At 46.7% G+C, this 26,446-nt stretch overlaps 1 protein-coding gene across 1 annotated transcript in view; it reads right to left on the bottom strand.

Annotated features, from left to right (window-relative positions):
* The window catches only part of LOC136776728 (latrophilin Cirl-like), a 269,470-nt gene extending 254,442 nt beyond the window's left edge, over positions 1 to 15,028 (bottom strand). Inside the window, exon 1 of the mRNA XM_066732518.1 lies at positions 14,837 to 15,028. The gene's annotated coding sequence lies outside the window, so the exon portion shown is untranslated. The remainder of the gene's footprint in view (positions 1 to 14,836) is intronic.
* Positions 15,029 to 26,446: the final 11,418 nt, after the last annotated feature.

Below are 26,446 nucleotides of genomic sequence, written 5' to 3'. Positions count from 1 at the left end.
GAGAGAGAGATTGGTAATTTGATATTTGTCACCGATAAAGCTTTACGTCAAACGCACATGTGGATTTACAATTTACAATAAGTGCATATCAATTGTTTATAGCATTCCACGAGGCATGGATTTTCCTAGATCGGATTATGGGATTTTCCTATGGAATAGGAATAACGCGAGAAATGCTGGACATTGCTCCGTGCGCAGAGAGAAAGTAGATAAAAGTAGTAGTGGTTGGCAAATGTTGACGAAGAGTAGGAGCACGAGGGGGGGGGGGGGGGCAGAGAGACGAAGAGGAGCGCGCGCACACACACGAGACAGATAAAATCTGCCGTAAGCTATTTGGTTCGGACGAGACGGGATAACGACTCGCATTGTCCCACCGTTGGATCTGATTGGTGCACTTCCTCTAACGAGATCTTTTGACGCGGGTATTACTTGTTGCTTGCTGCTCTCTGTACGCATATCGGCTGCCTTACGTATGTATCGTACGCATCGCGACACTGTCGCAACGAAATACTCGTTAACGTCACTTCTCGTAGCTGTCGTAATTTAAAGTCCCACGGAAACCAAACGAGCTACCATGTCCCTACTCGCACACGCGCGTGCACGCACACACAAATCCGATCCTTACTTATTTTTTACAATAGCCGTGAAAAAAGCTCGTCGATATTGTTGCATCGATATTTCATTCTCGTACAGTATCTAGCTTATATTTTAGAGCGTTCCTTAAAATGGCAGGGAAGCATCGTATATCGAGATTTGGGTCTCGCTCCTCGAAAAGCAAACTATAATTCCTGACAATCCAATGAAAAATTTATGAAAAAGTGAAACGCACGGTTCGTGGATTATTTATCAGTTGAATTAATAATACCGATGCATGCGTACAATAGTAAAATCGCGTGCTCGGCTATCGGACCAGCGGAGAACGTTAAATAATTATCGGGTAATAATTACCAGCGGAATTTTCCGCCCTGTAATTTGTACGAGCCGTGCAGAGAGGGGATAAAATCGATTTATTTAATATAGGTGCGTACAATGTATGTAGGAGAAGAGGTTATAAAATATATATATATATATATATATACATGTATATAAAAGTGCGTTGCGTAAGAAGCAGCGGCGAAGGATCTCTCGAGGTGTGGGTCCTTGATGAAGAATTATCGGGGGGACTGGAGAAAAACGGGACTCTCGTTTGACGGCACGGGCATTTTTTTGCCCACTTAACGCGCATTCGATACCCTCTTAACGGACCGTTAAGTTCTTTTACGAGAGACCGCGTAATTCCTTCATCCCATCGTTTCGCCTCCCAGCAACTCGGTGTTTTCCTCTTTAGGTATTTCGCCCCCTCGCCTCGCCTCGCCTCGCCACGCCTCGCCACGCCATGCCACGCTACGCCACGTCCGGATACTGCCATTAATCGACTAAATAAATAAACTTTAGGCCCGGGTCCTTGTTTCATCGGGCCAACTTGACGCGATACAGCGCGCACCAGCGGAGAAATTCATCGAGAGTAAGGAAACCAGCTGCAAATGCTGCAATTGGAGAGTGAATGGAAAGTGCGAAGGAGAGTGGAGGCTTTTGCGCGGGCGAGCAAGGATTCGTCGTTGCACTTGGAATCTCTCTCCCCCTCCCCTTCATCCTCCGTCTTCGTAGCGCACGCGTTGTATACAGCGAGGGCAGCGGTAGGACAGTTGGACTCGAGAGCGAGCATTCGATCCCACTGACGATATATATATATGTATATGTATATACGAGCTTGGAGTATATCGCTCGCTTTCGCTTCTTCGGGCATTTCGTTAATGGAGCCGTTTCTCGAATAAGCCCAGTGATTTCATGGGAAATTCACTTGGACTGCGCTTAGGCTTATTGCCGAGCGTTATCTTTCAGCAGGGAGGGAAAATCACGGTAAGTGGTGGAGGACGAGGTGACTGGCCTTCGGGATATCCCTCAAGGTCTATCGGGGAAAAATGTCCTTTTGTCCAAACGAGAATAAAGGCACTCGCGCGGCGTTTCTCAATACTCGAGACCAAACTGGTGCGAGCGCACGCTTCATTTGGAAATATTATTTACCGGAAGGATCATAAATAATCCTCCTCCGTCCGTCGCAAAGTTCCATTGTGGAATCGATATAAGTTTAATCCCGCCAGTCGAGTGCTAAATTGTCGACGAGCGAGCGAGGTTATCTTTGGTGGAAAATGCTCGGGTCAGCGAGATCTGGTAATTTCCGCCGAGACTTCTGTCTACGTCCGATTGCTTAATCGTATATAAATCTTTTTGCCATCGGAAGGTCCTACGCGAGACGACGTGGTACGAAATCGTATGGTTCGTTTCTCCCGCGCGATATCTTGGCCTGTCTTGAGAATCTAGCCAGTTCGCAGAGAAAGAGTAGGATTTTCCTGCACGCGGGTGCAGGGGCGCGCAACTCGTTTCGGCACAAGTGCCAGAGAACTCCGGAAAACTCCATTCCCCTTATCTCGATGCGAAAGAAGAGTTTGCAAAACGCTTCTCTTGCCCCTTCGTCGCTCCAACTTTATCTCTCTATAGCGATTGGTTCTGCGGAAGCCCATTACGATGGCCAACTAACAAGATTGCTACAGTTGCTAATCGAGCACAAGCACAAACACGTATTCCGATGGTCAATTATTATACAAAGTACGTGTGCGATTGGTCAATTAGTTGGAAAAAGCTGGCTCCAACGGCTAGATTTTGTCAATGGTAAAAAGCGTCGCGTGTCGATGAACCTCTTAATTATTTCTTGGTCGATTTTCCAGCAAATATTCTTGCTCGATTTAGAGGGAGAGAAACTATAATAAAATAGCCGTCCATACCTCTGTTGCTACTGTTGGTTTATGCATTTCAGAAGAGGTAAATCGGTAAAGATGGAACGTGGATCATGCAAATTACGCGGAATATACTGGGCAAAATACCAAGTGGTACTGCGAATTCAGTTTTCAGCTGCGGAATCCAAGTGATGCGCGGTTCAAAATGCCCACTTCTCTGCAATTCTAAACGCTGCTTGGCTGATGCGTTTATAGCGAGACCGGCCCGATAATTTGCTCAGTGATGAAAACGAATCGAAATTCTACGCGCGGATGCCATGTGGTCCACTTTACCGTCCAGAGACTATTTTCACCGAGAGAGACCGAACCTTTTGTTAAAAACGCTCATTAATAATGCTCTCGCTCGTATAAACAATGATAAAAACGAACAAAAGACAGACTAGTGGAATGTTCAACACGGATAATTTCGAGGGTTTCATAATTAACAAAAAACAGCGTGGAACGTGTAACAAGCTCGGCCCGATTAAAAAAAAACTAACTAAATAATAATACCGAATCGAGGTAACTCGCTGCTTTTTATCTCATCCGCAAAAATTGCTGCAATATATGGATTTTTTGGCCGAGATTGCTATGGTTTCTTCCGTTCGTATAAGGTAATCTCGCGCGGTGGATCGAATTTCCTCGAGACAGGGGGGGGGGAGGGGGGAGGATGAAAGAGGGATGGATGGGTCATTGGGCATATCGTGGCTAGATTGAAACGTCGGGTTATCTTTAATGGGCTAATGCGAAGAATAAGCGCGCTTCCCTTATTACCCAGGCGTTCCATTAGCGAGAGGGCAAGGTGTGTGTTGTGTGTATATATATATATATTATATATATATATAGGAATGACCGAACGATCGCCGAGATACACGCAACCTCGGAATTTGTTGGCCATACCCACCGAGAAGATTGGTCCTCGAGGTGGTATCTGCTTTCAAAAAATATACCAACCTCAAGGTCGAGAGAGAAGGATACAGGAACGCCTACTTATATCGCCAAATCATGCAATTCTTCACTCGGAAAGCTTCTGCCGCGTCTCGGACGAGATCAATTATTTACCAGTCCATTTCTTGCACTCGTTGCTACGTTGAGTACGTAGCTCGAAGAACAAAGGACAAGTATAGCTCTCGAGCGCCTTGCAGTCCAACCTACAGTGTATATCTTAACACGTGTACCGTTGGAGAGTCCGCGAGGGGCTGAATCGTTTTTCACGCGATAGATAAATCTGGAGAATTTGAAAATTGGTCTGCTGGTAATTTATAGTGGTACGAATCTCATATCGCGCGTCATAATCTGTCGGGTCGCTGGAGTATTTTGCATGAAAATGTGTGAGCGGCGAGTGCATACACAAAGCAGATTATTCCGATGGCAATTACCTTCTAAATGCCGCTTCCGCAATTGGTTTTTCTTGCTACGCATCGGTCTGTTTTTGCCGGCCGGTCCCGTCGCGACTCTTGCTCGCAATTATCGTATATCCGGTGCTTGGTGCGCCGTGCCTCGCGTGGCTGCCTCTGGCCAGGAGAGGGGGGGGGGGGGGGGGGGGCACAACTGTGCACAAGCACGCCAAAGATTCAAAAATAAATCTCGAAACGGAGCGTGCGTCGTTTGAAGAGGCAAATTTTCTAAATCTATATAGCGTCGAGGTTATAGGCTGCTGCGAGAGAGAGAGAGAGAGAAGTGCCCATCGGCGTGTTGCTCTTTTATATATATATATATATATGTAGGCTGTGTTGAAAAGTGCGCGCGCTAGGGAAAGTCAAAGTAGAAGAGGAAGATGAAGAGGTGGAGGAGGGGAAGGGGAGGGAGGGAGGGAGAGGACCTCATGTATTTTTCATGAAGCACGGCGCGGTTTTGTCAATACCGTTGTTGCGATCGAAAATGGCTGCTGGAAGATACGATTTGAATAAGAGCATAGCGGGGAATGGGAGACGACGGGGTCGTGTCGAACTTGAATCAGGCCGACTGTAACGAATAAATTGCTCGCATTACGCACCGACATGCCTTCCCTTCTACACGAGTCCAATAGAACTCGATCTTCTGCCCCGCTCTGTCCCGATTTATCTCAGACATCCACGTCACGCGTTCAATCCATAATGCATAATCGTCCTCCTCGCTTCTGTCCAGCCATCTCCCGCTTTTTCAACAATCATAAATGCCCTTCTCGCATCAAAATCATTTCTCTCTCTCTCTCTCTCTCTCTCTCTCTCTCTGCTTCCACCACAATAAATACCCATGCTATTTCGAATAGACATTCCACAGAGCCTATTTCTTACTCATTTCTTTCGACGATCGTTCGATCTTTGCGCGATTTATTGTAAACCGCACCCGGCCATTATTAGTCATTTTCACGACTCGATTTACACCGGGCGAGAATTTTCTTGGAGGAGCTAAGGCGCCTCTGGCGCGCCCGGTCCATCCTTTTCGGGAGAACCGAGCGCGATGCTCGATATCGGCGAGGCACACGAGAGTCGCAGCTGATGGAAATTAGAGAAACGCGCGGCTGTTCGCCAGTCGAGCGAAATAAAACGGCGCGGAAATGAAATGATAACCGCGAGGAGACTGTACGTACGTGGACACTGGCGAATTTACACGTCACGCTCCACGGCAAATTAACTCGAACGCGCATTATTAATTTTTCAACAAAAGCCATGCAAATTCTATGAGAAAGAGAAATTAATTACATGGACGATCGTTTATTATAATAATTAACACCGGCATGTATGAATATGTATGCGACGTATATATACCGCAGTGTGTGTTTCGTAGTATATGGCACGTTTGCGCTAATTTACACGGACTCTACCTCCTCCTTTTCAACGCCCACGTTTCACGAGAGCGTGAAATTTTCCTGTCAACATTTTTTGTTGTCCCCGAGAATGAATCAGGAACGACGCAAAACTCGCGTTAAAATTAGCCGGGACGGGCAAAATTCTATCGTCCAATTCGGATAAATTGAATTACGCGAAAGCCACGTCTATAATGAAAATGTATCCAATCTGGTCACGAATGTGCTAAAAAATGAGAAATAATTAACGAGCGAATGTTGACCGAGAGTGGACTAAATAAAAATATATAGTGTATTCGTAGAGAGTTGGAAAAGTCTGACAGAATTTCGTCGAATTGTGACCGAAATGAAAGAGTGCGCGGTATATTGCAGTGGCGAAAGAGGCGAGAGAGAGAGAGAGAGAGAGAGAGACGGGAGAGAGTGAAACGTGGGCTTTGACAGTAACGAGGCTAGGGGATAGGGTGAATTTCGCTGTTTTCCCCTGATTTTTTTTTCCCGGTATTTTTCCTTTTTTTTCGGGAAATTCCAGGGGTGCATCATGGAAGTGTTTCGACACCCGATTCCAATGGTAATACAAGTGGCACCATATCGAGAGAACGTTGGAGAGGCTAACGTACAGCCTGTCTCAGCGCACTGACAGTCCAAGCAACATTCAATTTTTGTAATCGAGCCCGCGAGGGCTCTCTCCTACCGTGGATTCGGCAGTTTCGGCCCCTTTTGTGTCTGACAGTTAAACCGCGCCCATTATTCTCTACCCACTCTAGCCCCATTCTCTCTCCACCCCATCCTCGCGCGACTACCCCTCCGCGCGCATCGTACCCCTTCTTATACAGATTTATACCTTAGCAGCCTCTCGTTTTTCATCCCTCAGAGGCGCTGCGCTCTCGTCCACTCTCGCAGCCGAGTCGACCTTCCGCTGTTTGCTTAGCTGCTCTCCTGAAATTCTACCCCCACCCCTTCCCTCCTCCGCCGAAATTTCATTATCACTTTTTTAAAACCAAAGCGAGCCAATCTACGCGTCCTTTTGCTCCCTTCCAATTCAATCAATGAGAGCACCGTGTAGCTCGTAATTAGAGAGGAATCGATTGGACGATCGAGAGAGAGAGATCGATAATGAGAGTGAAGGGGATCGAGAGAGAGAGAGAGAGAGAGAGAATAACGGAAAAAATGTGGAAAGAATGAAAAGAGAAGGGAGATAATATAATTAGATAAGGTAGTTGCTAGCAATGTTGCAGGTCAATCGGGATCTCTCTTTGGATTACGCTTTACACGAATCCAATTCCCGTTCCTGCCCCTATCCTATACCTAATTAAATGGAACTAATACTGACGCTGCACGTATTCCATGAAAACGCCTGTATAACAAAACTCGGACACACATCGTGGCCGACGCGACGCTTTTATTTATTCCGTTCACGATTATTCTCCTGCAGGGAAAAAAAGATCGTCCTAGAGAACCTATATAATGAGACAATGTACGCTCTAATGATATTTTTACGATTATTCTGTTCGCGACGCGTTTGCTTCTTTCGCCAATTGTGTTTCGAGCAAGCGCGAATGATAAAGATATATGGTTGTTCGAGAGTCTCGAAGGTGGTGCGAAGGCAGGAGAGTTCTGTGTATGCCGGTACGATTATGTGGCGGCAGCAGTAGTGGAGAGTAAGTGGAGGTGCTGGAGGGTTGGGAAAAAAGTTTGCCTCGCTGGAATTTATATTGGAGATCCGCGGGAGAGAGAGAGAGAGCAAGAGTCGGAACTGAACGCACCATTGAGAAAAGCTTACCAGTTTCCATGCTCGAAACACCGATCCCTGGCTTATGTATACGATCGATAGACTTTTGAAGAAGAAGAAGAAGAGGAAGCAAATAAAGAGATTTGGAGCAGAAATTTCTAATTGCTGGGGTTAAATTCCCTGCACTTTATGTACGACCTACTAGCGTCAGTCGTCTGGCTCAGCACTACTATACACAATGATATATAGATGAAGAGCGAGTGAAAAGGAGAGGAAAAGTGAGTCGAGCGAGCAAAGAATCGAGCTTTGGAGCACAGAGCGAGGAGTTAGGAATAGAAAAGATTGACGTTTAAGACGTTGAAGGCCATCGAAGGTGGATGGCTGCTGGAAAGGCTCGAAGGAGAAACGTATACGATCTCGAATGATGTCTATAAAGGTTTCGAGAAGAGAGCAAAATTTATTATGCAAATGGAGGAAGAACTGGATGCGATTGTAGAGATCCGTTGACTCGCTTGACTGCGGACAGTGACGGAGATTAGGAAAGTTGAAACTGACGTAATCATTAATTAAGCGTGGATTTAATCCGTGAGCAGAAACATTCCTGTGTGCTTGACACCATCGCACACCGGCCGCGGGGAGATGGATATAAAATATGCTATATATATACATACAGCGTACCTTCTCCGATTTCATCGAGCAACAATCGATTGCGCAAACTCGAGCGCGTGGGTGCTCCCAACGATGAGACTTATCGCGCATATGTACGTGTGTAATTAATGTTTCGGCTCTTGTACGATCTGCGCAGCCGCCCCAACGCGCCGATTCGATTCTCATATATATATATATATATATATATATATATATGTAAGTACATTCTCGTGCTCAGTGCACACAGAGAGCGGATTAATTGTATGGGAAAAGCAAATTTAAAAAAGGGGGAGAGCGTAGCTAATCGCTCGATAGCATTGCTTATGTATCGCGTACATTTAAACATGAGATAATCAGTGTCCGGCCATTACAACTACAGGTATATATCCGAGCGCGTCCTTAAAACTTGCACGGCGAAGCGTGACTGGCCGTTTCAGCATGGATCCTCGGGTACCATAAAGCCACAGGTTTTTTCTTCGCGATCGGATCGGATTGGTCGCGATATCGTTAAAAACGGAAGTGAAAAAAAAGGAGCGAGTATTCAAGAGTGCCTCTAGCTCCCCTTTTACTTCACTTGCAGTATATATATATATATATATATATATATATATATATATCTGTGTACGTACACTCTAACAAGAAGACGAAGCAACGACCATAGGAATTATTATTGCCAGAGTTACACCGGCGCTTCGAAAGAAAGATGGCGAAAGATTATATCGTTTCCCCATCTGCCTAGCTGGCAATTCGCATGCAAATGGAAATTCTAATGTGACCTTGGCGCACTTGATTCCACGAGCCACTGCTCCGCTATATGAATTTCTCGTGCCAACTCTGATAGGAGGACTCGCGTGGTCTCGATTCTTCCGCGTCGACGACGCGTATTCCAATAGCGCAATATTCCTAATACGCGAATTCCATTTTTCCGAATTCCAACGAGCATTCGAACGAACGGCAATCTTCGCGCGTGCTCCGTGTAGGCCTTAATTACGCCAGCTCGCCTCTCCTCTTATCATCGCTGGCTAAAACTCGCTTTATTCCACTCAAAGAATTTTCATTCGCGATCCAAAGTTTTATCGCGCGCGAAATTCTTTCGCGGCAAGCATGCAAATAATTTGTCGAGATTTTTTTATACCACCAGCGCAAAAGCAAGACTCACGTACCGTTTGTAGTCGAGCTGCTGCTGCTGCGGGTGAATCAGCAAAGCATTCTCTCTCTCTCACTCTCTCTCTCTCTAGCCTCGATATATATATATATATATTCTTGTAACGGAACAAGGGCGAGTCGAGTTTACGAAAATTATTGTATCAACGGAGCGATAATTTAGAATGCTATAATTTTATGTGAAATTATGTAGTAATGGGGAGGATCTCGAGTCTGGATAACTCGAGTACCCCGGGATAGCGCGTGGAGCATGACGCGGTAATATTAAACACAGCGCTGTGTGGAACAACGCGCGCAACATAGCGTATATAGAGTGTAGCAGTCAATAAGAACATCATATTGCCACATAAGCCCATAAAACAGCGTGGAGCTACAAATAGCTGCCAACACCTGAAGGATGAAGCGTGAACTTTGCGAGATCGGTGGGGATGTGTGCTAGGTTGACTGGCTACGGAACGGGAGTGTGCGTATTGTATATGTCTGTGTGTATACGAGAGAAAACGTTGACTGTTGACATGCAAAAAGCGACGGAAAGCGAAAACTGACAAGCGGCTTGGCAGGGACTCCAAAGACTGCGGCTGAGTCAGCAGCGGAGAAACGCACGAGCCTACTTTTGAATATTTATATTCCGCCTACTAGCGAATACTAATATCAGCAATCTCGGCGCGAATATGCGTGGCTCAAGGCGATCAATGCACTTTTACCTTAGATACGTGTGTATGTTTTTATGCCTTTATTTATTTCTCTCGCATACATCTATATGTATATAATATAACAGTACCCATATATATATATATATATATATGTAGAGAGAATACGAATTTTTCTACACTCGGATTCTATGACTATCATCGGTAATTTCAGCCAATAACACCGGGGAATTCTTAGAATTAATAATGCTAGGGCAATATTAATAGTCTCTACCGGCGCGTACGAGTGGTATTTATGTCCGCGGGCGCGCAATACACGTTTGCGGACGCGTGCGCTGCCTCGCGCTCCCACTGCAATCTGCGCGCGATAGCCCTCTCGCAGGGGTTCTCTCCTCCGCCGTAGCTCCCCTCCCACCGAGTGGCTGCGAGAGACCAGGAGAACCTCGCGAGTACACCGGCCGCGTGCAATCTTACTCGATGCACAAATTAAATTTAATTAACCACTCTGGTATATAATGCAATGCACTTTTAAGCATAAATTCCATTGATGGATCAGCGCGTCCAGGCAGAATGAAAGAATTGCCATATCAAAAGGAGAAATTGAATCTCCGAGCGAGACGATCGAGCTGGCAGAGATTAACGATTATCGGCGCTAACGAAGGATTTCCAGTGAAAAGTGAGAGCCACTGGTTATAATACAATTGCGGTCTGTGCGCGCAGATCGAGCCGCTGCATGGAATGAAGTCGTGCGAAACGTGTGCTACATAGAGCATTTAGGTGGAGATCGAAGCAAACCTATCGCGCGGGACCGATTCGCGTAATAATTTCATGCTCGTTGCCGATTCACGGATCTATCGATCATTTCTAACACGTCAATTACTCTTTCTTTCTATCCTCGGTAAGAATGGCATTTAATAAAGCTCTCTGGCGGATCGTACACGCGTTCCATACCTCCCTCCACCCATCTCTTTATCTCTTTCCCCGCGCGCGCGCGCGCGCGAGCTTTTTTCTTCCTTTCAATCGGACTATCGTATTTCAGCGTGGCCGATCAATCGGAGAATCGAGCCGCGTATTTGCGTTGGCCATAATTTCATTCTATCTCAGCGTCAATCACTTAATGCCGCGCTGTCAGTAAGGATCTATTGTTCCAAAGGCACAGAGACAGCCAAGAGAGCGCTCACTATATTTTCCTACTATATTCTCAATTGGATCTCGAGAGGGAGAGTTTCGCAAGCAGCCCGCTCTTTCGGTGAGATTTTCCATTCTAGCGGCAAGTTTGCTTTATTACCAGCTCTCTCTCTCTCTCTCTCTCTCTCTGTCTCTCTACAGCTTGTTGCCCGTACATGTAGGTACTTTATGTCTCGATCCATTTCGTTAATTGTACCTCATGTCTGAAATTGTTTCCTCCGACCACGATCTCTCTCTCTCACTCTCTGTCTCTCTGCTTAACCTTATTTCAACTACGCAATAGGATCTGCAATTAAGATTGGAAATGACCGCTGTTTACTTTTTCCCTCTCGGGTTAATTATGAGGTAATCTGTGATACTTGATTGAAATGCCAGCGCCCTCGTGCGTTCCTGCAGTCCATGCATGTGCTTCGGGTTATTATAATTTTTTAACAGTTACATCGACTAGGAAAAATGTAGAGATTGCTTCGATTAAATTTCTCGATCTCATTATAGAGGTACGGAAGGACGCGTATATATATATATATATATATATATATATATATATATATATAAGTCGGAGTGGGGGTAGAGCTATATACATGATCAACGGACGAGTCACGTCATAATAAGGCTTAAAGCTCGTATCTCGGTAGGCGATATGACCTCCCAGCTATTGTAAAACATGTTCGCCTTTGGCTTCTTTTTCTCTCCCTAGCTCTCACTCCCACCGCGATACGGTCCCATGAAATAGTTTTGATTCATGAGACGGTAACCCGATCACGCGCATGATTCTCCGTGTGTGCATGTGCGTACGTGCGTGCGTGTATACACCTCCAGTTTGCCTCTCCACGAAATCCGACACTGCATACCGGTAAGTCCACTTGCCGATGTCCACCTCCTCTACGTTTCAACACGTGTCAACATGTCGGTTGACATAGATTTTTCGCCAAGATAGAGCCACCGAAATAATACGGGGGCCCGAGGTTTGATCGACTCCGACAAGGATGAACGATGAGACTACGTGCCATCGCTTCATCTCTCTCTCTCTCTCTCCCTCTTTCGCTAAGAGTATGATAGAGCGAGAGGGAGAGATTGAATAAAAAAGAAAATAAGAAAGAATAAATGAAAATGAGAAAAAGTGATGGAAAGGTAAAGATAAAAAGGGAAGAGATGGAAGAAAAGAAAATGAGAGGAAATGAAATAGAGGGAGCAGTAATGCAAAAAGAAATAGACAAGGGATAGGTGAATCCCTAAACCCGTTTGTACGTCTGAGGCGTGAAACTGTGCATGCGTGTGGGTACATATATAAGGCTTGCTTATGTTAGATCGAAAGCCGAGGCGAGGGCTTGACTTTAGGGGCGTGTCCAAGTCACTTCTGACGCTGATAATTAAAGCTCCGCTACTAATTAGCCTCCCACGGCTGAAATCCATACCACGGTGATTGAATAATGACACTTGGATGACTCCTCTCTCCGACACATTGACTTTTATCGATTCTCCAAAGAAACGAAGATTAATGTTGCACTCGTCTCTTTTCGATATTATTCCCAAAGCTGGACGAAATCTTTTCGGAATATGCCATGTAAATGATATACATCTGACTAAAGGTTTATTTATTTATTGCTTTTTCCACGATTCACGATACCCGTAAGATTATAATTTCGTAAAGCGAGCATATTGCTTCCACGCGCGTGTAAGGACCGAGACCATTTATTCGAGAAAATGGAGCAATTTTGTCTCCCCGTTTGGCCTACAAGTGCAATACCTTCCCGGGAATAATTTAAGCAAGGACCTTACGTATAACTTGGTCCATTTATACAAACTCCGGATATTCCTCGTTTTGCAAACGATAATTCTATAATCCATTCCTCGATCCAACCGCATCGGGATAAAGTGCAGCCATTTCTTTCATTTCGCATAAGCCAATTTTTCCGATAAAAGCGTCTGTTGGATCTATAAAACTATTTATTAGTAGATGTATATAGAGAAGGACTCTGTGTGCCGAGAGGGAGCTCGAGTGCTGATAGCCAGTGCGATAATGGGCGAAACGAGCATATGATTAATGAAGAGGAAAAAGACTGAAAAGTCGGAGGTGATTAATTATTCATCCGGTGGATCGAAAGGCAGTAATCCGAAAGCAGGTTCCAATTGGACCTAACTTCATCAGAAGTAAATATCGGCGAAAATGACGGAAGCGCGCGTGAAACTGAAGTCGCTTTCGTGCGGTGTGGCGTGGCGTGGCGTGGCATAGCGGTATAGCAATACGTAGACGAGAGCTTTCTTTTCGCGCGGGCTCCCGTCTCGGGAAATTCGATTTCAAGGATTTGCCGACGACAGGCGGCGCTGCTCCGATGGGGAAGCTAGAAAGCGAGAGTAGAAAGTAGTAGTCTCTCACGGAGAAAGAAAGTGAAGGGGTAGGAAGGGTTGGATTGGAACGCGTAGATCCTTATATAGCTGGGCTCAAGTTGGATGAGGAAAAGGACGAGATATAAAGAGATGGGGAGGGAGAGGAGAGAAGAATCAAGATCCCGCTGAGAGAGAGAGAGAGAGAGAGAGAGAGAGAGGGACGGTGCTCCGGGATTTCTATTCGAATCCTTAGGGAGCTTTCAGGTAGCCATTTCGATGAGTGTGTCTCGTATCTTTTAGCATTCGTAAAGTAGTGGTAGAGACCAAGTATGATAAAACGAGTATGAAAGGGAACGAGAGAGAGAGAGAGAAGCAAGGTTCCCTCTATCTTTATTGGAGCGTCCGATACCTCCCGTGGTAATGCAGCGATTGGCTGGCTCGTTGCTATATAGGATGAATGCGTGCGTGCGTGCGTGCGTGCATGCGTGCGTGCATGCATGCAAGAGGAAAAAGGGAGAGAGAGGGAGAGAGACGAGCTGCGTGCAAAATGCGCGTCCCGGCAAGTGTCTCGCGTGCGGCGTGAGAACTCTCTTCGGCCCTCACGAAACAATAAAAAGCGGACGTAGCAAAAGAAGCGGGACCAGATTCGTCTGTCCCCCTTTTCGCCCAAACCCAATTCCCCCCTACCTACCATTCTACTCTCCTTCTCCTTCCTTTTTCATCTCGATCGAGACGCACGCGAAAATCACGCGGAATCATCGTGTACCCCGTAAGCCGCGGACGCTTTTTAATTAAACGATCACCGATTTCCGTATACCTTTGTTCTACCTTTTCGTGTTCCAAGCACACGCGACTATAACGCTGAATCATTATTTACGTAGCGCGGAACGTAATCTCTTAATTAACGGATTCGCTATCCCGAACCTTCGATCTCTCTTTCCCCTCTTTCTTTGAATTTCTCTCTTGCTCGAGTCAACATCATCGTGATACGCATGCTAGGAGAACGATAATTAATCTGGAGAATTCGCTACGCTTGCCAATAATGTCGTTAAATGGTCGGCTAAAAAACAAAAGAACCAAACTTGTCTGCGGTTTACAAAACTGCGTGCCCTCCTAAAGAAGAACCCGCCAACCGCCTGGCCCGAGAACAAGTTTTATTTTCATATTATTGCATTTTACCTCGCGTGCATGGACGCTTCCTCTACTTTTTTATGCGATATCGTCTACTCGATATAACTGCACTATAATAAGCAAAGAGAAATGGAATTAACTCTATTAGAATAGTACCAGTGGAAATATCCACTAGTAGTCAGACTGGTGACCAACCGTTAGACATTCGTTAAAGAATGAACATTATGTTTCGGAAAAGGAGAGGGGGTCAACTTCAGTGTCCAATTAGGCGTCCTCGAAGGGTCAAAATGAAATTTACGAAAAGTGCGGACACTACCTATCGACACTCCTGGGACAGCGGTAGAACAAGGTAGGTGGACTCTTAAAGACGTATACTGGGACTAATCTTAGGGCATACCTGATGCGCACCGATTCACTCGAAGAATTAAACGGACTCCTCGGCACGTGTCAGGATCCAAGTTCACTTATCGTCAATTCACTTCAAAGCATAATCACTGGCACACACCGCTATTTAGGACTGAGAGGATAAATCAGCTATTCCACTGAGAGAGGAGAGAGATGAGAGAGAGAGAGAGAGAGAGAGAAGTCAGAGCGACGTCGTGACGCGATCGCGAACGATAGGTTTGCGCACTGACGGATTAATTAACGGAGATCGACTGGCAAGTAGCCCGGTCTAATAGCAATCGATCCACGTTCAACTTGATTTCATCCAATCGGACGTGGCAGCCTCGCCACCTCTGTCACTGTTCGACTACTCTTCCCCCACTCCTCCTCCTCCTCCTCCTCCTCCACCACCACCACCTCCTCCTCCTCCTCCTCCTCTTCGTCCTCCACCTCCTCGAGGATCAATGCACTATCCAAATCAAAATCCTTTCGTACCTTTTCGAATATCCCTGCTAGTTCTCTCTCGCAACCTCTCGGAATATCAATGGAATCCTTGCGTATCTTTCGAGAACATCCGGATAACCCAATTTTTCTTCACTACCTCATTCAACTTTACGACCTTGGCAAAACTTGGAGCCGAGCATATTGAATCTTCTCTCTTTCTGGATTGAGATGAATAATATTGGATAAACGAGATGGCTGATTGTCGAAACGCAAGCTGGTACTTGAGCAGGAATTTTGGCCGAGATTGATATTTTGATTTTGCCCGCTGCGAGATTAATTAAGGTAGCAGGACGATCAGCTGGTGGCCGTTTGGGACTCCCGTGGCAAGTCCGAAGCTGTCGCACGAAACACTCTCCCCCTTCCCGTCTCTCGCCCCTGCTACGCACAACCTATCCACGATCATGATCGGACTACACCACTGATATCACACCTACGCTCCACCACTTTCACACAATTACACCACTGCAACTTTACACCCGAGTGGGCTATTTCCGCCTCCAGTTAGAGAGGAACAACTTTTCACTCGTATATCCTTCGCACCAACCTCCTGTTTTTCTACGCACTTCTTAATTTTCCACTCGCACACACCAATATTCGCGATCTTTTGTTTCAACAGTTCGTGCGTTGGCATCCGTGCGCGGAGCGCCCGTCCTCACTAGTCACGTGGTAGCACACTTTGTCACTGGATAATCCAAGCTCGTGAACCGGATGAGAAGGGAGAAAGGGGGGTAAATATCCGATATACACCAATGATCGACCCGTGGAGGAGCACGAACCAGGTCGGGATCAAAGACTGTCTGCCTACGATATTTACATCGCAGTGTATATTATGCACCTCCGGTATTTTCCCTCGGCGAGAAGGTTCCTTCGGTCTCAAGCCGCTGCACGGGTTGAAATTTTGCAAAAGTTGGAACGTCTCGCGGTCGAGCGCATTCTTGGCCCGCACTGGTTTTCGGAATGAGATAAAAAGGCGAGTGTCACGTGGGTTCTGTTTATCGCGAGAGAGGACACTGTGTGCGGCACGTGATAAAATGCCGCAAGTTATTATACGTTGTGGGGGGGGGGGGGGTGGGGTGGGGTTGGGTGGATCGATTGTTCCGAAGACGCTTCGGTCGTGGTCGGATGCGAATTGGAATTCCAAGTGGTTTGCGGGTAGTATAACCGGCGGCTAGGCGGCGCGGTCGGATGGACCAGCGTGAACCGGCCTCGGAACACACGCTCGTTGAACTGTCGTTCGGAGCGGCCTGGGCCGCGGTTTAGTATCAACGTTCGTTCTTGGCTGGCGTCGCGCCCCTCCCGGGACGCCCGCGCCGGTCGACGCCAATCGAGTGCGCGCGTATACCTTTACGTGCGCGTCGCGTCGCGTCTCTCTACCTATACCTCTCTCCTTCTCTCTATTGCATACATATATATATATATATATATAGTATACCTACCTGCTATCCTCCGAAGGAGCCTCGCGTACACGCCGCTCCTCTCTCACACCTGTCCGTCTTACTCGGAAAGCAAAACCTCGCGCGTCCACTACCAAAATCCATTTACACCACCGTACCCTCTCTCTCTCTCTCTCTCTCTCTCGACGAATTCTTTGAAAAATCTTACAACTCCCCAGCACTATATCGATTAACAGCGGTATATTCTTCAGCTCGCGTCGAATAGAGTACCACTACCTTTTATTCTCCAGTAAAAATGGAGTATCCTCGAAAGTTTCGAGCACTCGCTTATATTCGCCATTATTGTTAGCGTGGATGTGTGTGCCAGATTCAGTGGAGAAGAGATTTCATAGTCCATGTAGTTTGACATCAATGCGAAATCTGGGGTTCGTTTCAGAGACGCGCGCGCGCGCTATAAAGCCATTTGAAATTGAATCACAGATTTCTGAGCGCACAACAAAATGCACTTGCCGCGGATCGAGGCTGCCTTGGCGCGGCGCGCGGGAGGGGGGGGGGGATGGAACAATACTACACCCGGCTTGCCCCTCTTCCTACATATACGTCGTGCCTTTCGATGCGTGCATGAGAGGGCCGCACACACACTCTTTATTTCGTCCCAGCAGCGAGAGACTCGCCTGGGAGTTTACCTACGCGTATTTTATATAAGTCGTGTGCCGATTGTTGGAAGCTTAACGACAGATGCGAGTCACGTATTTCACGGATTACCGTCCATCTCCATTGTCGAATTAGTCATTTCTGACACCTGTCTTTGCCGAATTTCCCTCTACAATGGATTCGTACGAGTCGGTGGAAAAATGGAGGACAGGTAGAGAGTGCGGAATGAGAAATTAGCATAAGATTCAGAGCGGCGTTTAGCGACTATTGATCCGGACTAGACGCAGGTGTCGCAAAGTCAACCGTGTGGCGTGGAGAATAATGCTTTCGCATCGTTAAACGAATACACACAGCTACAGCCATTTGGATCAGCGTCTGCCAATTAGAGTGTAGGGGGGGGGGGGGGAGGGTACGACTGGTGACGCTGAATTCAGTGCTCCCTCTCTCTCTCTCTCTCGCGCGCGCGCGCGCGCGCGATACGCCGGTATGGAAATGCGTCGAAAGAGAGAAGCGAGCAGCAAAACCAGCTGGGACACCGGCTGCTTCTTCCACGACTGGCCTGCAATTTCGCGCTTAGCCACCTGAGCAGCCAACGGCTCTTAGAATCCGAGGTTTCTCTCGTTCACCAACACCTGGAAACTCGACGGCTTCTCCTCAATGCCGCGAGCAAACTGTCTCCTACACGCAATGTACTCTCGCGAGCGCTAAATAAAAAACACCTTACTCCCTCGCACAGAGTTTTACCTATTTCTATTTATATATGCCAACATTGTAGCAAAGCAACGGGGAACGAGCGACTGTTCCCGCAGAAAAAGGATTTTAATAATTTCCGTCCCACGGTGTGGTCCTTTAATTGGCTCGCTCGTTGAAAGGTCTCGTTAACATTTAAATCGATTCCGAGTAAAATCGAATCTCAAGCGCGCATTTGTTTCGTGCGTTTCCACTGACTAAGCCAACACAGCGAAATCAGCGAAAAGGATTCTTCGGGGAATCACGAAACGGGAGGAATGTCAGGATTTTCAGGAATGGACCTCCCTTTCCGCTTGCGGACCAGTTTGTTTTGGATTCTCGAAAGAATGGTAATCCGTGCGCTTTCTCTTAACCGACGGGGCCTCTCTCGCACGCTCGAGAGAGAGAGAGAGAGAGAGAGAGAGAGAGAGAGAGAGAGAGAGACCAGCGATCTCCCTCCCACCTCCCTTGCGCCAATTTTCTACGTATTATACCCATTGTGATATATCTATCGAGAGGTCTTGCCGTCCAATGAAATATCCCGGGATGGTAGTACAACGTTTCATTAATGTATCGCTCCAGACAACACATATTTATCAGTAACAGCGTAACAACGTCTGCTGCTGTTCCAATATTTACTCCCCTTTTTTTTATCCAACTAAAATACATATAGTAGTGTACAGTGGCATGGACAGAATGGAATATAGGAGATTTTGTGGGTTTGTGCAAAAGGGTCAACAGTCGCAGTTGTGCACAGTGGTTGGATAATTCGTTTGATCGACGTACGCCTATCAATGAATAGTTGGTTGGTCATTAGGATTTTTGCGCTCGCGCGAGCTCTCCCACATTGCACGGCCGCCGAGAGGAGAGAGAAGGACTTTTATTATTTGTCGGATAAAAATTCAAACTGCGAGCTCTGACGTATCGACTGGCAATTTCGCTTTTAGCGCGGAATAAATAATGATAAAAGCTCGGGGAGTTTGCACGGACGCTAAGAATAAAGCAGATGGACATTGACGAAATAATCGGAAGGTGTGTGAAATGTCGAAGATTGGTCTGATGGGGGAATATCTATATAGTACAGGTATTTTTCGGAGGGGGGGGGGGGGTGCTCTGTGGCGTACGTTGCACGGGTTGACACGTTGGCGAGGGTCGTGTCTCTCGGTGGCGGGATAGCAGATAAAAACTTTGATGCCTGTCAAAGCCTAAAAAGCTCGTCGGGACAAGCGCGAAGCTCGCGCAAGCGTGCACGAGTTATGCAGATGCAGCAGGTAATATAGCTACGCGGAGCTAGGTAGGAGCTTGTTGTACGGAATTAGCATGCCCCTGATAGGATTGAATTTATTCATGTACAATTTAAACTAGCTGACGATGCTGCGCATCTTCGTACGTGCGCGCTCTCTGCAGCTTTGGCTGTGTATATCGGTGAACGCGCGGATGCTTCGTGTGTTGGAGAGCGCGAGCGTGTCCCCCGTTCCGACGTGTGACGCCACGCCACACCACGCAAGGTATGTACAACGAGCCTTTCGAATTCTTCTTGGTCGATCTTGGCCGATGGCGCGCACGCGGCCATTTTTGGCGACCTAGGAACTGCACGAATGCACAGCTGCTGCAAAACACCAAAGTTCCGCGGATCCCCCACTGGAATTTACGCTCTCCACGAGATATTAATGGCGCTCGTGTCTCTCTCTCTTGGCAAAAGTCGTACGACGCCAGAAAATCATCCAATTCTCTAAACTCTCCTCCTCCTCCTCCTCCTCCTCCTCTGGTTCTTGGAAAGCCGAGCGACGCGATTAACACATTAATATATATATAATGGGCTTGGGATTTATAGAGCGACGATTAATCGTGGAAGAAACGGTGGCAAGAGTCAATTTGAAAAATGGGGAAGCTTCGAACGGTAGGAAAATCGCATCCGCACGTGTCACGTGTACGTTTTCTCACAGACTTAAGGTCGTTCCGGCATTACCGAACATAATAGTAGACACGTGTCGTATTTTATTAACGTACGTACCTACGCGTAACATCATTGTTCCTGATAAATCTCATTTCCCAGTATATTTTACCGAGTTTCCTATGGTTATGTCAAATTCCGCTTTAGACCAAAAACCCATTTTCGCCCGGATAGTAGCTATGGAGCTGTATAGTTGCTTTCACGTTCAATTCACCGTTGAAAATACTGAATTTCTCAACTATATATACACTATGATATATATACACTCACACTCGAGGGCCACGCGCGTGTGGGTTTTGGCAAAATTAAATCGCGTAATTCGAGAGAGTTTTAGCAAAGTCTTCCTCGCTAAATGTTTGCAGTGATTACAGATTTACGAGAGTAAACAGTGGATATACGAAATAACACGATATTTACGCAAAGCGGTTACTATTTATCGTTTAACTATATATATATATATACATTTCCCAGTGGCCATTGTTGGAAGAAAGAAAAACACGGATGGCTATCGCGTGTGCCAAGTGAGAAGCTGGTTTTTGAGCGTAGTATTTCGAGTGTCGCGTCTCTATATTGGTTGTCGGTCGTGGAAGGTTGTAACGTCGTCGTAACGCTCTGGTGAAATTTAATTATCAGCGATGAGTGCGCGCGAGATAAGCGATAAGAGATGGCGAATATAATTCTCCAGTGTGATGTGGGCTAGGCTCGCCGGCGGGCCGGGTAGATGAGCAACTGGCAGAGTCAACGAAAAAGACCACCCCAGCTTGACTGCTGAATTCTATTGTGGCGTAACGAGCAGAGGGGTGACTTTACGTCCTTATTATCGGACTAGTTACATCGTCCACCGATTCAACTAGACCCCAAAATTCGCCGGAGCTTCCGCAGATACGGCTGGAATGGTTAATAAACGGGCTCGCGTATAAAGGCACTCGTGCCTCGCTTATTCCGCAAATTCCTTTCAATCGTGACTTAATTATCGAGCTGCGGCCGGCATGATTTCGTTGCAACCGGAAATCCATCCGATCGTCCAAAGAAAGAATATTGATAAGGCTCGCTGCGGAGAAGATTTCAGCTGCGGCGGAAATTCCGCTGGGAAAAAATAACGAGGCTGCTTCTTGGCGGTACTTGCATTAGCAAAGACAATCTTGACCCAATCTCACGCATTTACATCTGTAAACTTTAACTACTGTATAATAAAAAGTACAGCCTTCTAGGAAGATGGCCGCGATCCTTCAGAAGTAGGTACCATCCGGGAGCGGGCAAGGACTTGCATAATTTCATTCCTGCAATGGGGAGACCGTCGCGCGTCTCTACCTTTGGCGAAACATTTTTACTCTTATCGCTTTATACCGCTGGAATCGTAAACTTACCGACAGGAGAACCTCGTTACGCGAGACAATTTTTATTAATTAAACGAGTCCGAAACGAGTCTTTGGAGCTCGAGTCTTGAGTAACCGCAATTAACTTTTCCACTCAAGTATTTTGCCGAAGTGTAGTAGATTGCGGGCTGGGTGGTAGCTTCGTCAATGACGCGTAGTAAAATTAGGCGAGCCGATGGAATGAGAAAAAATGGAAAGAAATGACGCTCGTTTCGAGTTAAAGAGCGACTATAGTCGTGTCTGACCTATTGGGGGAATGCATAAAACTGACATCTTCCGGTGAACCGAGCTGCTGGCTCGCTCGCCCGATGTATTAATTATCGCGTAAGGTGTCTTAAGTGTACAATGATGGCGGCGCGGCATATACAGAGTATAGGTTTATCTCTCTCTGGGCCTTTGGCAGGGCCAAGGGCCCACCAGCTTACACGTCAAACCGCGATCACTAATAGTACACCTCCGGTTCTGCGGAGATAATTATCAGGCAGCTCGCTCGCTGTTCCATGCACCGCCACCAGACCCTTATTCCGTAGCTTTGAAAAAGAAACACAAAGGCGATAGGTTTCTGAATAAAGCCAATAATCTCGGCAGCTCTGATGGGACAGTGAACGGAGAGAGCAAATCAATCTAGTAATACGTACGGGAAATGGACGTAAAGCGAGAAATAAAAAAAGGTAAAACTGGTTCCGCGTATAATATATATATATATAGTATATATGAGAAAGGATAAAAGAAAAGGAGAAGAAAAAAACCGAAGGGGACGGGCGGCGGCGCAAGAGTGGCATAATAATGAAAACGGGTCGATTGAAGAGCTGCGGGCTGGCGTGTTTCACGGTACATCCGGAGTCTCGGAGGAAGAAGGTGGCATAAGACGTGGTTTTCGAGGTAATATAGCTCATTAGTTGGGGTAGTCGCGGCTATTATGTTGCTTATTGTCGACCGGAGGCAAAGCGACATAGAAAGATGCTTATCTCCCTCCACCCCCACCTCGCTCGAGGATTTACACAGGGAAACTTGTTGTACTCTTGTAAAACGGCAACGACTGCTGCTGCTACTCCTCCTGCTGGATGGAAGATGCAAAAGGGAGTTATATCGCTGCAACTGGTTTCTTTACAGGCGCCTTGGGGGCTCCAGATATTTGCCAAGGGTGAGCCAGATATTCCGAGCTCCCGCTAGCTTTCCAGGTGAAATTCACCCAATAACAGCTCCCTCTCTCTCTCTCTCTCTTTCTCTCTCTCTCTGCTCAGGCAAGCGCAGGAGTCAAGGATGTCATTACGTATCGGCAGCACTCAAACACCGCTGTTCGCCTCCCATTGGTTCATCCACTCAGCTCCGAGACTAGATAATAGTTACTTTAGCACTTTCAAACAATGTAACCGTTGCATCTACTCATAGATCTCCCCTAATGGTTTATAGCCTATATAATATATATTGAAACTATCGAGCATCGAACTGGCAATTTCTACGGGGCATGTATATATATATATACGTCGAAGAGAGAGGGAGGGGGGAAGGCATCGCGTGTTTCGAGCCGGTTGTATTCCCGGCATAAATGATAAAAACGGACAGAAGGAGCGACCGGTTCGCAGCTAAACCTCGATAAGTGTAAAGACCGCATGCAAATGCGCCTGCGAGCCAATTATAAAAGGGAGCCAGGACTTTCTCCCTAGCCGTGAAATATTATCAATTTTCGACGCCGCGCAATTATTGCAGAAAAGTCGGAGGAGCGCGCGGCGAGTGACTCGGTACGGCCCTGTTATTCGGAAATAATTGGGGATAAGAAACGGACTGGGCTGTCCTGCTGCTGTTTAATGCGGCCGCGTCTCGTGTGCTCGCTCATGCTTTACGACTCCATTGAATCGAAGAAAGATGCGAGAGACTCTCTGGGCGCAGCGCGGCGAGCATTTTCCTGGCTGCTGCGGATGCAGGTCAGCAGCGGACTCGAGGGACGAATAAATTCGGCGGTGCTCTCTCAGCCGGAATAACCGGGCGCCCGAGCGTCCGCGCGCGCGCCTGAGAGTCACTGGCTTAATGGCAACTTCCAGCTTAATCGTGGTCCCCGTTGAGACTCGCTATCTCAATCGAACGTGAGTGCAGGGTATATATAGCTATATACATCTCGAATCTCTCCGCTCGTAGCTCTCGACGTGCTCCGTGAGAAAGTGCCGAGAGTGCAGGGACACATTTGCAGGGAATCGACCTTTTTCATACTGCGCGCACTTTATCTCGCGTTTCAGCCGTGAAATCGAGAAAGCACGCGCGACGCGACCTTCCGCACGGCCACAGAGTGGACGCGCGCAATCGGTATATGTGCTGCAGTATACACAGCAGAAGAGGGAAAAATCATAGGCGAGATCGCTGTCGGCCGATCGGTTACTTCAAACTCCAAACAGTCCGCACACACTCTTCGTATCCATGGAACTATATAGCCCGATCGAAGCCTAGCTCTCTCGGAAAAATCTCACGGCTGCGAGATAAAAGCTGTTTTTTCTTCACACTCGCGCGCGCGCGCTGACCAATCTTTTAATCTTGTCACACAAGTGGCTATTTTTTTCTCTTCGGCCGATGTTCCAGGCGTTTAATTGGCGTACGTTACACGGTGTACGACACATTCATCATTCCTTCTCGCAGCGAGCCAACGGCTATATTTTATTCAACTTTCACGCGTTATATGGGTCATTGGTGAGTTTTTCGCAGTGTTGCTTTTTTTCTTCTTGTTTTCGTTGTCAGGTCGGGACGCGCAGGTGGAATTATCGATCGGCACCAACGGTGTACGCTGTTATTTACCATCGCTCGTCTTGCTCCGTGTGTAGCGCGAAGAGCTAGGGTAGGTTGGCCATTTTTCCCCACTCCCTCCCCCAGCCTCCCTTTTCTTTTCTCCCCGCGCGTAAGGGAATATAATCGTTTCTTGGCGGGATCGCGGCCGGTATTCCAGTGCAGGCTATCCGACAGTGACGGAGGACTGTCATTCTACCGAACGCGGCGCATACCTTACAGGATTCTGTACGCGTTTGCAATTATGCTATCTGGGGAATGCCTTGTATCACTCGATTCTCGCTTTTCGCGGCATTAACAAAAGTCGGTACACGGACTGCTGGAGGTAACCCAGAGGGAGCATACCGAACGATCCGACACGGGGTCGTCCGTCCTCATAAGTCAATTTCAGCCCAACTGTGACGTGCAAGAACACCGGAATTTCCTCCCCCTCCTCCTCTCCTTTCCCCCTACTGCGCGCACTATATGTATACACGCAGTCATTGTGCGCGAAAATCTCCTAAATTCAGAATAATCCCTCCATGCTATTCGTGCAAACACGTATACAAATCTTTGGCAATTAACAAATATTTATCAATCCTCTCTTTGCAGCGTTATCCATTTGTCTACTACACACTCTATTCGCTCGACGTTCCATTGCAGTTTAATTTTGCGTGTTTTTTTATTTGCCTGCTACGCGAACGCGCAGAACAAAGACAAGTACCTAATAAAATCTGGCGAGAGCCTTTCGAATATTTGCGCCGGAAAGTTTCGGGGAATGAGCTGAAAATGTAACCTTCCCTGTTAAGTTTTCCCAGATAGCGGAGAAATTTCATTCCCGGGTGGAAGATCCTTTTAGTCCTGTACTCTCCGGGCAAACGAAGTTTACAAACGAACGAAAATTCGATTTGGACTCCCATACATCATATAGCACTCTCCTCTCTTCTCCTCTCCTCCACATTCTCCACTATATATACCCATCTCTCCTACATTTTTTTCATTCTCTCGGTCTATCCCTTCCACGTGCGCTTTCAAAGTCACTTTTTAACCAATAAAAATCATTTTTCTCAACATCTGTTATTATATATATATATATATATCCCCGTAATATAAAAACCTTCTGGCTCCTCGTAACTAACGAATTTTTATATCCCCCTTTCCATGGCCAAGTCCTCTCTCTCTCTCTCTCTCTTTTTTCTCGCTAAAAATATTTCGATGGCTATACTGGAGATGTGAGAACAAAATATATTACAAGGAACGTTACAAAGGATTTGCGATGAGATGGCTTGTGGCGCAATTAATAAGGGATTTTCTTTAAGAGGGTTGGCTGAATGAAGGAGAGCTGATTCAGCGATTTCGACGTTGTTATACGGCTTGCCTGCTATCTTTTTTTTCTTCTTCCGTTCTTTTTTTTCTTCCATATTATACAGGATCGTGCAATTTTCTTTACGTTTGTCCCCGAGGAGAATCGCCTGGCAGATGGTTATTATCACTGCTGTATAGCATCCTCGAGATTTAACCGAAAATCTACGTATATAGAGTGTGGCAATGCACGTAGCAAAAAAGAAAGCAGCACGCGGCAGCTGCATACGATTAAAGTAATCGGGTATATCGCGTGACAAGTCTCGGCTTAAGTAATTATGTAATAATAACGATAATAATAGCTGATGCAGCAACGCGTATACATAGCGAACTCTGCGATGGGAATCTAAACGCGCTGCATTTAGTCGTCTGGCTTTTCGGCGAGTGTTACATTTTGCGCAATTGTTTAAGAAGCCACCGGGCGGCCGTTTAATTTAGCCGAACGATATAGTGGTAAATGCTGCAGCAGCTTTCGTACGCGCGCACACACACACACACACACGGACGGAGAGCGGAGTAGCGCGTGCCTCGCGCGCCGTCGTGTCGCTCCCTCGCTCGGGACTCTTTCTTTACGACTGTTTGCCGCCAACTTCATGGCTGAATGTGCATTTGCTTAATGCAGGTAAAAGCGATAAATCCATATAGGATGGAAACTCGCAACGACGTTGTCGTAAATTACCTTCTTTCGACCGCCAAACTCCCATAAAGATCGACACTGGTTAACCACAGATTATGATTGCTTACGAAATTTCTTTCTCCGTTTTATCCGAAAGACGGCGAAATTCTTTCGACGCTCCAACAGCTTTACGCGACTCGAGTCGACTCGTCTCTTCTATGCGTTATAGCCTCGTAAAAAATGCAATATCCCATTTAAAAATGATTTTTTCCCCTTTTATATG

The sequence above is a fragment of the Prorops nasuta genome, unplaced genomic scaffold, assembly GCF_024137725.1.
Source record: "Prorops nasuta isolate Cenicafe-Biocafe unplaced genomic scaffold, Cenicafe_Pnas_1.2 PNAS00010, whole genome shotgun sequence".
NCBI classification, from domain to species: domain Eukaryota; kingdom Metazoa; phylum Arthropoda; class Insecta; order Hymenoptera; family Bethylidae; genus Prorops; species Prorops nasuta.
This window is presented reverse-complemented; position numbering and strand designations above follow the sequence as displayed.